This window comes from Epinephelus lanceolatus, chromosome 23, assembly GCF_041903045.1.
Source record: "Epinephelus lanceolatus isolate andai-2023 chromosome 23, ASM4190304v1, whole genome shotgun sequence".
In the NCBI taxonomy this organism is placed as follows: domain Eukaryota; kingdom Metazoa; phylum Chordata; class Actinopteri; order Perciformes; family Serranidae; genus Epinephelus; species Epinephelus lanceolatus.
The window spans coordinates 13059522-13074806 of NC_135756.1; the positions used below are offsets into that span (position 1 = coordinate 13059522).

Sequence of the window (15285 nt, forward strand, 5' to 3'; positions counted from 1 at the left end):
TGCATTATAAAGCAGTGATCAGTTTCACATGACGTGAAATTACATTAAAAAATCATCAATGTACAGGTCGCCGCCATGGAGCACTTTTATGTCCCTACCAATGTGAAAATCAAACCTATGCCCTTGGGTCATTCTGTGTGTCTTTTATGTAAGTTTGTCTCTTTGGATTCATTTGTGTCTCTCTGGGGTCATTTTGTGTCTCTTTGTAGTCACTTTGTGGTTATTTTGTCCATTGTTGTAGTTATTTTTTGTCTCTTTGGGTTCAGTTTGTATCTCTGTGAGGTCATTTTGTGTGTCTTTTTGGTTGTTTTGTGTATCACTGAGGTCATTTTGTGTCTCTTCGGATTCATTTCATGTGTCTGTGAGGTCATTTTGTGTCTCATGTAGGTAATTTTGTCCCTTCTGGCTTATTTTGTGTCTTTTTGGCGATTTTGCATCTCTTTGTGGTCATTTTGTGGTTGTTTTGCCCATTTTTGTAGGTAGTTTGTGACCCTTTGGGTTCATTTATGTGTCTTTGTGGCTGTTTAGTGTCTCATTGAGGTAGTTTTGTGTCTCCTCTGGTTCATTTCGTGTCTGTTTTTAGTCATTTTGTGGTTGTTTTGCCCATTTTTGTAGTTATTTCGTGTCTCTTTGCATCCCTTTGTGGTTGTTGTGTGTGTTGGTATGTGTTAATTTGAGTAACATTTTGCAGGTGAAGGCCCACATTTTAATCTCATCCAGATGTTTGCGTTCTAAAACCATACATGGGATTCAGTTAGAGATGAATACATAATTAAAACCCACTGGATATACCGGCTGCATGCTGTTCAGGGGAAGGGAGCCACACAGAAAACAACAAGAGGTCAAATCAGGCAAGTCGCAAACTGTTTTTACCTTATATTTTAAAGCATTGAACATAACATCCTTGTAATGACTCACCTGCGGTGACCCAGAGACTGGTCTGTTGTCGTGTGGGTGTGCATATGTGCGAATCTTACCGCTGTAACCACCACTACCCCATAGAAAAAAAGCTTCCTGGCCTGTGGGGCAAAGGAAACACTAGGAGCAGAGGAGAAAGACACATGTCCACAGCAGAGGATTTAATGGAGGCCTAACTGTTAAAGCTGTTTTTTGTTCCTTTTCTGGCAATTTAAGGGCACAAAAACTCCACAACAAGCCTGCGAACTCAAAGCCCTGACATGTTGCCCATATGGGTCAGGCTTAAAAAAACGCTGAATCCTACACTTCCATAATGCCAGTTCTCAGTTCACTACCGGCTTCTGGCTTCCAAAAACAGCCTCTGTTTCATTTAGCCTATCTGAATGTTTTCTTAGGCGTAATCCAGATTAATAAATAAACATCATATCTGACAGGATGCGAGTGTTACTGCGACTTCCTGTACAGACTGAAGGCTGCTGGACTCTCTCAGGAGACTGTCGCCTGCAGCCGCCTGATCTCGTCTACTTTCCAGGCGAGGCACTCAAACGAGCCTATTCATTGCTCTTTGTCTTTGAGTTACCTGAAATCACTTCCCGGTTGGAGTTTGGCAAAAGATGGGGCTGAGGGCGGAGCCGGGTTTTATGCAGAGGGCCATCCCACTGACCAGACTAAGAGCTGTGACATCTTGGAGGGATCAGGGGTTTCTTTGTGTTAGTTTTGGTTATTGTCTATGTAAGTTCTCCCCCTTTGTGTTTAATTTGGTCTGATCAGCCAGAATATGTGTCTCATTGTGTTTGGTCTAGTTTTATTAGCCTTATTTTCCAGGATAGTTATGTCTTGTTAACGTCTTTGAAGAGCCCTGTAACTTCGGGCATGAGTCACGCTGGGCCCAGGTGTGTTGACTAATGCCGCCCCGCAGGCCTGGAGATGGAAAACAGAGAAACAGAAGCAGGGCAAACCAAACAGAGGGACCACCATGAAAGACGACAACAGAAGGCTGATTTTGTCATTTAGTTTGACAAACATGTTGCTATTTTCACACTGAGCACATATGAAGCAACATTAGCGTTCATTTGGGTCATGTGTCTGGCCGTGTGATGAAAGAGGAGGGAAATTATGCCGATTTGAATAATTCAGTTCCAGTTGATGCAGTTTTTAACAGTGATCGCTTCACTGTTCAAAGCCAAAGTCGCACCCATATTCATCATCCCAACCGCGTGCAAAACACAGATCTGCAGGCGCTGGTTTGTGTCCACTGCCATCAGACTGTACAACAGCAGTGCAGTCTCAATCATTATGACCAGCTGACCAAAATCAGAAACACATGAAACATACACACCCAACTCTGACAGTGTCTAGCACACTCTCTCTCTCTATTGTTACTATAGGACTTGACTTGCAAATACTGCACACAAAATACATGAAGTGTTTTTATATTTCATTATATATTACACTATATCATCACTATTAGTAGTAGTTTCATGTTAATATATGCTATGCTCATACTATACGTAATTGTTTCCAGCAGCAGACCACTGTTCAACACCAACAAAAGCAGGTATTTTTATAATGAGAGTTTGGGACATTTCCAGCTGTGTTTTGGGGGCAGCAGTTGCTCAGTCCATGGGACTTGGCATGGGAATTAGAGGGTCGCCAACTCAAGTCCCTGCACGGACCAATGGAGCGTGGACTGGTTGCTGGAGAGGTGCCAGTTCGCCCACTGGGCGCTGCCGAGGAGCAAGGCTCTGGACCCACAACAACTCGGGGCACCTGTCTATGGGCAGCGCCCTCACTCTGACATCCCTCCATGTACTACATGTATAGGTGCTGTTTGTGCATGTGTGTGTATTTCGGATCTGTGTGTATATGACAACAGAATGAAAAAAATGAATTTCCCCACTAAAGTATATTTCCTTCTTCTCTTTCTATGTGTTTGTAGTGACAAAATCAGGTATTTTTTTAACAAGAGTTTGGTACATTTCCAGCCATGTTCATTACAACAAAAACTGGTATTTTTTAGCCAGGGTACTGGACATTTCTCCCCATGTTTGCAGTGACTAAAACACGGATTTTTTAAGTCAGAGTTCAGGACGTTTATAGCCATGTTTGTAGTTACAGAAGCGGGTATTTTCAACGAGAATTTTGTACATATCAAGTCATGTTTGCAGCAACAAAAACAGGTATTTTTTAGCCAGGGTTTGGGACATTTATAGCTGTGTTTATAGTGACAGAAGTGGGTATATTCAACGAGAATTTTGTACATATCAAGTCATGTTCGTAGCAACAAAAACAGGTGTTTTTAGCCAGGGTTTGGGACATTTATAGCTGTGTTTGCAGTGACAAAAATGGGTATTCTTTAGCCAGAGTTCTGGACATTTCCAGCCGTGTTTGTGGTTACAAAACCTGGTATATTTTGACGAGAGTTTGAGACATTTCCAGTAATGTTTGTAGCAACAAAAGTGGGTATTTTTTAGTCAGGGTTTGGGACATTTATAGCTGTGTTTGCAGTGACAAAAATGAGTATTCTTGAGCCAGAGTTCAGGACATTTCCAGACGTGTTTGTGGTTACAAAACCTGGTATATTTTGACAAGAGTTCCCGACATTTATAGCTATGTTTGTAATCACAACAATGGATATTTTTCAACAAGAGTTTGGGACATTTACAGCTGTGTTTGTAGCAACAATAGCGGTATTTTTTAGCCAGGGATTAGGACATTTACAGCTATGTTTGTAGTGCATACAGCAGGTATTTTTAACGAGAGGTTGGTACATTTCCAGTCATGCTCGTAGCAACAAAAGTGGGTATTCTTTAGCCAGAGTTTGGGACATTTCTATCTGTGTTTGTAGTGACAGAAGTGGGTATTTTTAATGAGAGTTTAGTACATTTCCAGTCATGTTCACAACAACAAAAGCAGGTATTTTTTAGCCAGGGTTCAGGACATTTCCAGCTGTGTTTGTGGTCAAAAAGCCTGGTATATTTTGATGAGAGTTCCAGACATTTCCAGCTATGTTTGTAATGACAACAATGGATATTTTTCAACAAGAAACACTGACCAAGTTGATTTTGTGTCTAAACCTAACCACACATTGTTTTCACAACATAATGAAACATAAAGTTTCAACATATCAGCTACATATGAAATGTACAAATATAACATATCCATGCAGAAATATATAATGCCAACATCTATTCTGGCAACTGGGTTGCAGGAGTTGCTATATAATATACTATTCTGCAATTCAGTTGAATCATATTACTTTACACAAATTATAATCACACCACTGTCACTTTGCTTGAGACAACATTGCACCATTTTTCTTTTGTACACTTCTCATTATTATTTATTTCCTTTTTCAAATCTGTACTTATTTTTGTCCTTGTGCTGCTGCAACACCCAAATTTCCCCTCCAGCAACCAGCAAAGGCTTGTATTTTCTTATTTTATTGTTCATAAAGGCTCGTCTTATCTAACATCAGCGGGCCATCTCTGTTCATAAAGCAGTTTATGCTACTTCGTTGTCTTCAGTTTGGTTGTAAATTCAGTCTGTGGCAGGTTCTGGTTACCTTCCGTTTGTTACACAAGTTCATTTTTGTGGCTTTCAAGGTCTTTTAACAAGCGTTTAAACAGGAAGTAACATTTTGTATATCACAGCTCAGTTGATAGGGCTGCTTTCAAGTCACCAGTGAGGGGAACTCCACCGCTACGACTCAGTCAGGGACAGCGGTGATTCAAATAGTTAGAAGATTTGTTTGAGCTGAACAGCTTTATCTGATGAATACACTGAATGTGCAGTATTTACTTTCTTTTTCAACTTATGAGAAAAATACCTGGTTCTGAGAAGAGCAATGAGACTGATCCACACAGTAACTGCCCCATAGAGTAAAACAATGAGCTAAAAGAGGCTAAACTGCTCCAAGGGAAGAAAATGTTGGCATTGTATGTTTCTGCAAACCATGAATATGTTACATTATGTGCCTTAAGTGGTACGATATGTCAGTTGACTTTGTCAGCAAGAGTCGGAGGGGATGGTGGGTGGCGAGACACCTGCCAAGCTGCAGACCTTTAGACTTTAGACTTTTTAAACATTTTTATTCAAGGAAAGAAACTCAAAACACACATTAAAAGAAAAAAAACAGTGCAAATCATTGTTCAGTAGTGCCGGTGCATTTTTTATCAGGTTTTGTAGTTGCTAGCTGCTTCAGTGTTTGACAGCAGTTGAGGCAAAGTGGAACAAACACAAGCAAATGCCATGGGATTATGTATCTGTATCAACAAACTGTCCAGTGTGCAACATGTCCAGCAAGTTAGACATTACAATGATGTCCATGCTCAGCTATGGAACCAGGACTACTGTTGTTCCCAGTGATTATAGAGTCTCACTGACTGTTGATCCATCGCTACAGTAGCCAGCATGTCCATCCATCAAGCTGCCATTTTGTAAATCGTGACCGAGAGTAAAACAATGAGCTAAAAGAGGCTAAACTGCTCCAAGGGAAGAAAATGTTGGCATTGTATGTTTCTGCAAACCATGAATATGTTACATTATGTGTCTTAAGTGGTACGATATGTCAGTTGACTTTGTCAGCAAGAGTCGGAGGGGATGGTGGGTGGCGAGACACCTGCCAAGCTGCAGACCTCTGATCGAGACCAATAACACCAGCTGCATTTTGGCAAGTCATTGCTGTGTTTCCATCGGCTTTTTAGACTCCAAGCGTGGGTGTTTTGTTGCGACTCATCTGCATTTTTCTGGCTGCATTTTAGGCTCCAGTCATGGGTGTTTTGTAGCAACCTGTCGGCAGGGATAGTGCCACAAAAAGCAATTGTTTTTGCTGGCACATAGTTCCTTTCCTGCCAGGACATTAGCATAAAAAGCAGTTGTTTCTTACTGAAATGTCAGTGCTTCTGCTGCTGGGATTGTGGCATGAGAAGTGGTTGTATTTTACATTGATACAGCTGCATTTCCTGTCGGGATTACGCCCCCAAACTCTGTAGTTTAAGCCAAAACATTTTCCTAACCATCCCAAGTGGCTTTGTGCCTAAACTTAGCCACAGCATTGTTGGAACATAATGTATCCGTTGCATAATGACGTGCAAATGTAACAGATGTGTGGTTTGCACAAATTGTACAATGCCAGCATTTTTTCTGGTGATTCGGTTGCATATCCAGACATCAGATAACTTCCTGTATCATCATTTCTTTGAGCAATCCTTTTCACATAACATGGATTCATCCTTTTGATTCATTGTTAATGCACAGTCATAGACCAGAGGGACAGTCTTGACTGTACACACAGCAGGGCTCCTGTTGCACAACCAGTGGGAATGACCTCACTTCGAAGTGCCTCTGCTGCAGTTTCTCCCTTTCTTATATGTTGTTTTTCCTCTTCTGCCAGAGAGCTTGGGCTGTGCGAGGACCCGTTAAGACACTGCATGTGATACCAATTGAATCTCTGCAAAGAAACTCGACGTGCTTAGATTGCACTGTCTTCTGCACACTTGTTTTCAATTATAGTCATGTCTGGCATGCAAGGATCAGGTCTTCACTCTAGTCAAACAAAGAGACCAGGTTCTTACTTGTTTATGCTGAGTCCAACTGTTTTAAAGCACAGGTCGATTGTTTTGAGGGCACGAGGCTTAACATGTCCCTAAATTTGTGTTTTGTATCCTTTATATGAGGATAATAGAGCACTTATGCAATAATGTGAGGCTCGACCTTTAGTTCCTGAATTACCTCTGAAATGGTTTCAGTATTTTTCCACTGCATTTGACACTTTTGAGTCAGCCTGGTTTCCCACAGCTGACAGCCTATGACTTATGTTCCTCGGTGCAGGCTGAAGTATACGTCTCGTTATTACTCATTGCAACACTTTAGACTTTTTAAACATTTTTATTCAAGGAAAGAAACTCAAAACACACATTAAAAGAAAAAAAACAGTGCAAATCATTGTTCAGTAGTGCCGGTGCATTTTTTATCAGGTTTGTAGTTGCTAGCTGCTTCAGTGTTTGACAGCAGTTGAGGCAAATTGGAACAAACACAAGCAAATGCCATGGGATTATGTATCTGTATCAACAAACTGTCCAGTGTGCAACATGTCCAGCAAGTTAGACATTACAATGATGTCCACGCTCAGCTATGGAACCAGGACTACTGTTGTTCCCAGTGATTATAGAGTCTCACTGACTGTTGATCCATCGCTACAGTAGCCAGCATGTCCATCCATCAAGCTGCCATTTTGTAAATCGTGACCGAGATGTTTCCCTCATGAGCCGGTGTTTCTAGTCACAGCTGATCCTCTCCGATGGCTGATCGAGGAGGGCTGCGTCTCGGTCTGTGTCTGCTGGTGCAGGTCCCACATGTAGCGATGGTCTTGTTCGTACATCAGCCCACCAAAGGAGTCCACAATTCCATAAATGACTGCGAGGACGCTCAGCGCCGTTCCGATAAAGTACAGCTTAAGGACTGCTGTCACCATGGCTGCTGCAGTACAGGACGATAAGCTGCAAAAGACAAAGATCAGTTTTAAAGATTAGGTTATTTGTTCTGTAGATTTATGGTGATTTTTGGTTATGTTTGCAAGTTTTAAAGGTCCAGTGTGTAGGATTTAGGAGGATGTATTGACAGAAACTGAATAAAATATAATGAGCATGTTTTCTTTAGTGTTTACAAGTGAGACTTGTCGTGTTTTCAATCCCTTAGATTGAGCTGTTTATATCTACATAGGGAGCAGGTCCTTTTCTATAGACCATGTTGCACCGCCATGTTTCTACAGTAGCCCAGAACGGACAAGGCAAGCAATGGCTCTGGAAAGGGCCAGTCGCCTTTTCACATCGGCCACCACAGTTAGCAATCCCTCTACAACAAGAAGTGTGTGAAAAATACTGATTTTTTTTAACATGAAACTGCTTAATTCAGCGTCTTTACCGGTTTAAATCACCGGGTCTATTTGATTTAGAGAGGAGAAGACGTCTGCGGATAGTTCAGCTTCCAGTAAAGGCCTCCTGAACATTTTTATTTTATGTTATCAGAGAGAAAGGGTGACTACAAATCAGCAGGTCTGGGCTTGCAGTCATCTGCAATGAGCCAAACAGAACACCAAAAACACTGATTTTTGATGTGTATAAAAACAGACTTGATGGAAGACATAGGAACATTTAGGAGACTGGAAATTGGTGACGCAGATGGTGAGGTGGAAGACTGATTGTACAAATTGTCAAATATTTTTTGGCACATACAAAGGGGAAGATACCCCTACAGATAATTCAGCTGCCACTAAAAACCTCCTGAACAATGAACAAGTGCACAATGCATTTCTGTTCAGGATCTGGCACAGAAGGTTAGGTAGAAACCTGTAGCTCTGGAGCCGCATGAGGCTCTTTAGCCTTTTATTTTAATTAATAACAATTTTTTTTAACAGTTTAATTTTCATTTATCATTGTTGTAAGCCAAAAGTGGTTCTTACATTTTCCAGTTGTACTGTTTTAACATTCTGTCAACTGAAATGTGCGTCATACCTCGACAGCCTGGCACCTTCTTCCTGAATTTGGTGAACCTCAATAGTGGTAGCTAGTTTTGGTTCTCCCTAGCAAGACTGAATACAGGCTCTAACTCCAAAAAGGAAAAACTATGAGAGGAAAATCAAGAATTTAACAGTGCTTGGACAGATTTGTTTGCTTTCACCGCCAAAGCTGCAGCATTAAAAGCACCAAATAATCCTAAATATCCCACTGGAGAGGAACAAATTTGTGGTAAAACATATTAATGAATGCTCATTTAGAAGTATTAGTAATGATTATAGGCTAACTTAGACTGTATAGACTGTGTTACCTTTATTTTAAGGAACAAACAGACAGATTAAAAAAAAAATAAAAAGCAAAAATGCCTCTTGTGGCTTGAAGAGAAAGCTTATCGACAAGGAAGTTACCAAAAAGGTAGACACAAGCTATTGGTGCAATCACATGTTGTTGCAGGCTAACTATCAAATTTAAGATCATTAGCAACCCAAAACAAACCTCATTTGATTTTGTTTTATTGCTACTTTGACACTGGAGCTGCTTGGTTTGTGGAAAGTAGAAACTATACTTCTCTTTTTAATTTCTATCTTTATTTAGCTTTAACATCTGCAGCAAGACTCTATTTCTCCTTTTCCTCCTCTGAGATAAAAGCCTCGAAACACCGCAGCTGTTAAAGCAATTACTGTTTCATGTTTCTGCTCGCTAGTCCACAAATGCAGGCGAACATGAAGGCAGCATCCTAACAGAGAACACGGCTTTGGAGACATGAACGCACCACCACGCTGAGAATAAACGCTTGAATCTCGTCTTTTTCCGCAGTAGTTCAGTAAAACAGAGACATGTGTTTGGTTTAGTAACTCACCACAGGCTCGGCTGATCTGCAGAGTTTCCTTACTTCTCTGTTTCTCGTTGCTTAGTCGGCTGAAGTCGTTTCTAGCAACAAACAGGTAAGCCTCGGAGGAATCCGCCGATATGTGTCGGTCAGTAATAAGTTACTTCTTTCTCAGTCTAGAAACTCTTCACTCCTGTGAATGCGAGCAGCTGCGGTCTGTCTGCCTCCTCTCCGCTGCTGTATGAGCTGTATATGAAGCAGCTCGGCAGACTATAACGCGTGGCTGTGACATCACGCTTCAAACAGCAGCAGCCGTTTCCTGAATGTGTTCACGGAGAATGACCTGAGGAGACTTGAGGACTTTTCTGCGGCTTTGTTGTGCTCACTTCATACTTAAAAGAGCTCATGATGTTTCACAGTTTAATCTTCTTAATCTAGTTTTTATTTTTTTAATTTACCTATACTGTCAAATGAGAACAACTAGGAGAAAGTAGGGACAGCACACATTCAGCTTTGCCTTTTTTCATTCATTTATGCTCAATTATATGTTTTCAACCCAATAATTCACCAAAAATATTAAATATGTGTCAGTTAATTTGATTTAAAGGTGTGTATTTTAGATGTATAGGGTTTAACCTATGAAATACCCAAAAATTATTGAAGAATGTAAAGGCAGTCCATCGCTACAGTCAGCATGCTAACATGCTAACAACGATGCTAACATGTTGATGTTTAGCGAGTAGTTTGCTGCCTTAGGGCCGTGTCATAGTCAACGTACGCAATGCTGGCAAGCGACACACTTCCTTTCATAGTCAACACATTGAACGCAAGCGACTCAGGTGACACTTGAAATGCAATACATCGCTTGCGCAATAGGGGGTAGCAGAATCACCAGTATATTCCGGCTAGCTAGTACTGCTGTAGCTAGCTAGTACTGCTATTTTATTAGAGTGCAGGGCACTAGAACTGTCATATAAATGAGGGTGTGCCCGTGCGAGTTCACAAAGTATTTCCTCCTCACCCGCCATATTTCATACCTGCTTCTTCTGTGAATAACAAAAAGTGGATAATTTCAAGTACGTTGCTTGCATTATCACCCCCGCTGGCTACGCATGGTATTACACGCGTCGCTGCATCGGGTATCCAAAAAATGGACAACACATTTTGAGACGCAAGCACACATCATGGCGGCCACCTTACTTGATGTGTCCCAATGTGTTCACGTCTGCGTGCCTTTGCATCGACTATGAAACGGCCCTTAGTTTAGCGTGTTACTTAGCTTACTTCTATGTTACTCTATTAAGCACTGGTTTACTTTATATCTTGTATATTTTGACAGTTTTGACTGATATTTAATACTGTATTTGTTACACTGTACTGTATCAAACTGGGTCCAATGTGTGACCCGCTGGTTGTAACTGTTTTATTTTAGTGAATCTTAATTGTCTACAGGAGTCACTACAGCCCCGGATAAGCAGAGACTGAAAGTAAAGTCATCTCCGACCTCGTCACATATTGACGTTTGGTAATGGACCTTCCACGTCCACATACAACGTACAAGGTACCCTGGGTGTGTTGGTTGCTGACGTTCTGGGACACTGTGTCAAGTTCTGCCTGTTACATTGTGTTCTTTCAAAATACACTTCCGCTTTCACAGGAAAACACCGCAAATCGACGATTTTTTTCTTTTAACAACTAACGTACTTGGTTGGGTTTAGTAAAAAGCACAGGGTTTGGCTTTATAATCTTACGGGACACAAACACCGCTCTCCCGGGTGAAAGTCAGTGTTTGTTGGATCCATCCACCACCCCTCTCGCCCACGCCACTTGGACTTTCACCGCCTTAATTTTCATCCTTGTCCCGCCGTGTTTCCCCCCTGACACCACCGAGTGCTGCTAAACTATAACAGCAACAGGCCGCGTATCAGGCAGACGTGAAAGGACAACTTTTTTCGTTGGTTTTTGACGCCACAAGTCACTGCCCAAGTGCCGGATTTCGACGACTTTGGTGTGAGACTGGGCTCACTTAATGGTCACAGTATAACACCAAGTCAGTTAAACTTCAGAGATATCAATCTGGCCATTTAGGAAGCACAAGTTATTGTGAATCAGTATCTGCAGCCTGATCAGGTTGTACAGGTAGTCCTCCACATCCATACATGCAGTCGCAAGAAGGTTTGCTGTTAAGTTACAAAGTGCTTTACATGTCAATAATTAAAACAGACAAGACATGAAAACAACATCTTCATCAAAAGAACTGATAAAAACACTTCAGTGTATAAAAACTGAGGAAATGAACATAAAAAGTAAAATCAGGAAAGACTCTCTGAATTTACTGGAATAAAAAAGCTATCTGTGCTTTTGCTGCACTGATTTTTTTGGTCGGTTTATTCATCTTGAAGTGAACAGCAATGTCTGAACCATGTTACATGAACATCTGTCCAACAGTTGTTGAGACATTTCCCCTGAAACTACAAATGTAAACACTTAAGGGGAAGTCGGAGGATCACCAGTGTCACTAAGATTCATACTCTGGGGATGATGAATGTTTAATCCATCCTATAGTAGAGGTGTTAGTCTGAATCAAAGTGGTGGAGGGACTTTTTTTATGGACTCAGGGCACGTAAGCCTTTCTCAGAACATACCCTAATAGAAAATATTTATATAAATGTTCCACTAAAGAGGATTAAGAGCCAGATTAAGTCTTATGAAAAACATGTTTTCACTCGCTTATTTTTGGTCTGGTCATAAGACAGTGAAGTCGTTGTTTAAAAGGTGAGAATGACATTTAAAAACAAAAGAAAGCTCATTGTTGAGCAACATATTTGACATCTGTTCTCAGTGACTCACCGCCAAAGAGTAATTAATTCATATTACACTTTCGCCCCACACATACTCACCTGGATGGACTTGTTCGGACCTGCTCCTACAGGACCCACACTGTGTAAACTTTTTAGAAAGCATGCCATCTTTTATCAAGAAAATAAGTAACTAAACAGCTTTTCTACTTTATTTGCATGCCAGAGTGGAGATTCCAGATTTTTATCTCAGGAAAATTCCCCGTTCGGAAGCACGAGCCGATCAAAGCTGTTCTATGTTTTACTCTTAGAGTCATGATTTCACTTCCCCTGAAGCTTGGCACAGTTTCGGAGGAAACTCCAGTACAGTTCACTGACAGGATAATAGGACAGATGTAGGGCTGACCCTTAAATCAACACCAAATACTTGATATGAGAGTATATGACTAAGTGGTTCTACCCTTCTCCAGACCTTCTAAAATCCTAGCGTGACCTAAACTCGCAGGGCAACATTATTATAACATATGAGTCAGAGAATATGAGCAAGCTGTGACATTTTACTCACACAAACCTTCACACTTGTAAATTACTTCCAAATAATTCCTCTATGCATTGCTTGATTCTTTCATCAATTATGGTTCGCTTCCAGAGAATCAAGTCATATGATTTCCTGAGGTTAAAAAAAGCATGAAGTTGCGTAAACAGCTTTTAGAGTCTAGGACTGTGCTGCTGTTCTCACTGCCAGAAATTGACAGGCAGCCAACAGCTCAGATTACTCATCCACACAAGCATTAAATCCTTTTGTTTTTCATTTCACAGCCTTGACCTTTCGAGAACTCTCAAGGAGAAACAATGGTATGTCTCATTAGAGTTAAACACAGGCTGCTACTTCCACTATATATACACACTTAAAGACTGGCAGAGCCGGCCAAACAGGTAAACAAAGGGACAGAGAGAAAGCACAAGACTATGAATCAGAGGAAACTCATCACACATCTGTCCAACTTTAATGAGGTGATCATTACCAGTGAAAACATGAGCACATTATGGTGATTTATGTGAGAGACTATAGTTGTCACTTTTAGTGTTTAACTTGCTGCTGAAGGACAAGAAACATATCCTGGTTTCCTTTCTGGAATAAAAAGAAGAAATTGTAACCTGGCTCAGACACAAGCACATGGTACAGTACATGTGTACATACTGATAAGAAAACTACACCTAAAGAAATCCCTTACTCAGGAAGTTGTGTTGGTATTTGGTGCAATAAACCATTGCATCCACTAGATGTCACTGTGTGGCAGTTAGGGACTCAGAATACAGACTAGGCTTGGAGAGTATTGTCTTGAATTACTGCATTTCAGTAGCATAAAATGTTTATATTGTACAGTATTTAGTCATCTAATATAATACTGTATCATGATAGACCTTTTCCTAGCAGACTTGTCATAGGAAACAATGTCCCAGTAAACCATGACACTGGCTACATTTCCATGCACAAAATAGTCTACGATCTTGCATTAAAGTTGCTGCTGCTGGTTTGTGCCGAGACGTCTGTGTTACTGATGAGAAGATGCTTTTTTACATAATTTGTGTCGTTCACTAGCGAGTTGACTCATGAGCAACTCTTTTGAATCCTTTGGTTAACCCATAACACACGACTGGGGTATTTAGTGACATATCTTACAGTGTAGAACAAATCATGAATGTCTCTTCAGCTTGTGTTGACCACAGACCTTATTTCAGGCATCTAAGCCATTCAAAAAACACACTCACTTGGAGTGCTAAAATGCTTACCCATTTCCAGGTTTTAGGACTCATTCCTCGAGTACTCTGTGGGTTTGCAGAGCTGTGGCTCTGGAAGTGTAAGTTGACCTGGCTCTTATGCAGAACTGTGCATGCACCATACAGAGGTGGAATTTTGGATTCACTCCTACTTGCAAATCGAGTTAACTAGTTCCTCTTTAAGGGTCGTTCAAAACAAATGATTCGCTTACATATCTAATGTCACTAGTCTGTGTAAAAGCTTGACGTAAAACTGCAATGAGCTGTCTTATAGATGAGCTTTGTGACAAAAGTTTTAAGACATTTTTTATTTTAATTTATGCATATTTAGTTTCGGTATACTGTGTATAATCAAATTACCACACATACTGGAGTACTGGTTGGTCTCTGGGAATATAAAGAAGCTGCCATGTGTGCTTTGTACCTAATGGTGAAAGTGCATGTGACAGGGTACATTCACAGGGACGGGAGGTGGCAGTGGACCAAGTGCAAATTTTTGCCCCGGGGGTTTTTTGTTTGTAACTCAGGCTCCTTTTACTTTCTCTGACTTTAGAAAGCTCTCACCACAACCACAGAATACACTGTCCAACTGTTTTTACAGGCTGTGTGGTGTTTTCCATGGTCGGTAAATTGATCTTGATGTGGAAAATAAGTGGAGTTTACCACTTCTGTATACTCTGTACATACAGTACAGCATGTTCTTTTGCTCTTCCTAAGATGACACTTATCTTTGATGAAACAATTAAATAAATAATTGCAGCAATTACTATTAAGCACAATCACTCTTTCACTTTAGAAAATGAAATTCTGTGATGTATCCAAGTCGTGTGACGTGAAATCAGTAGACTTACATCATCTGTTGTAGACATTCAAACACAAGGAGTACTCTCTTCTTAGAAAATGGTTACCCTTGTGTTAAATCCTATGACTCTGATTTGTTTCAGCCAGTCAATGAGTATCCACACTGTGCACATGACATCCATCATTATGAACGTACATGGATGAAGGGGGGAGCCGTACACAACCTGGGGATATGCACATTTGAAATTAAGAGTGTGCTCCCATCCCTTTTAGTTACTGCATGAGACACTAACCCTTTAATGGCATAGGTAACATGATTTTAAAGGGACAGTTCACATATTCTTCCTCTTACTTGCAGTGCTGTTTCTCAATCTAGATTGTTTTGGTGTGAGTTGCCAAGTGTTGAAGGTATCGGCCATAGAGATGTCTGCCTTGTCTTGAATATAATGGAACTAGATGGCGTTTGGCTTGAGGTGCTCAACACAACAGCAGCAAGGGTCTACACTCGCGGCAGCATCATCTTTTCAATTCAATCAAAATCTTGGATTTTTGCAACCAGCAGCAAGTGGACACAATCATATTTGGATGAGAGCGATGGGTCGATCTGACTGACCTCACCACAACTCTGTTCGTCCCCCAT

The 15285-nt window shown here is 40.9% G+C and overlaps 1 long non-coding RNA gene across 1 annotated transcript; it reads right to left on the reverse strand.

The window, feature by feature from the left end:
* Nucleotides 1–6787: 6787 nt before the first annotated feature.
* Nucleotides 6788–9507, reverse strand: LOC117249444 (uncharacterized). The gene is made up of 2 exons (XR_004500987.2): nucleotides 9295–9507; nucleotides 6788–7418 (listed from the first exon to the last, which is right to left on the reverse strand). It is a non-coding gene; the product is annotated as an uncharacterized LOC117249444 (long non-coding RNA).
* Nucleotides 9508–15285: the final 5778 nt, after the last annotated feature.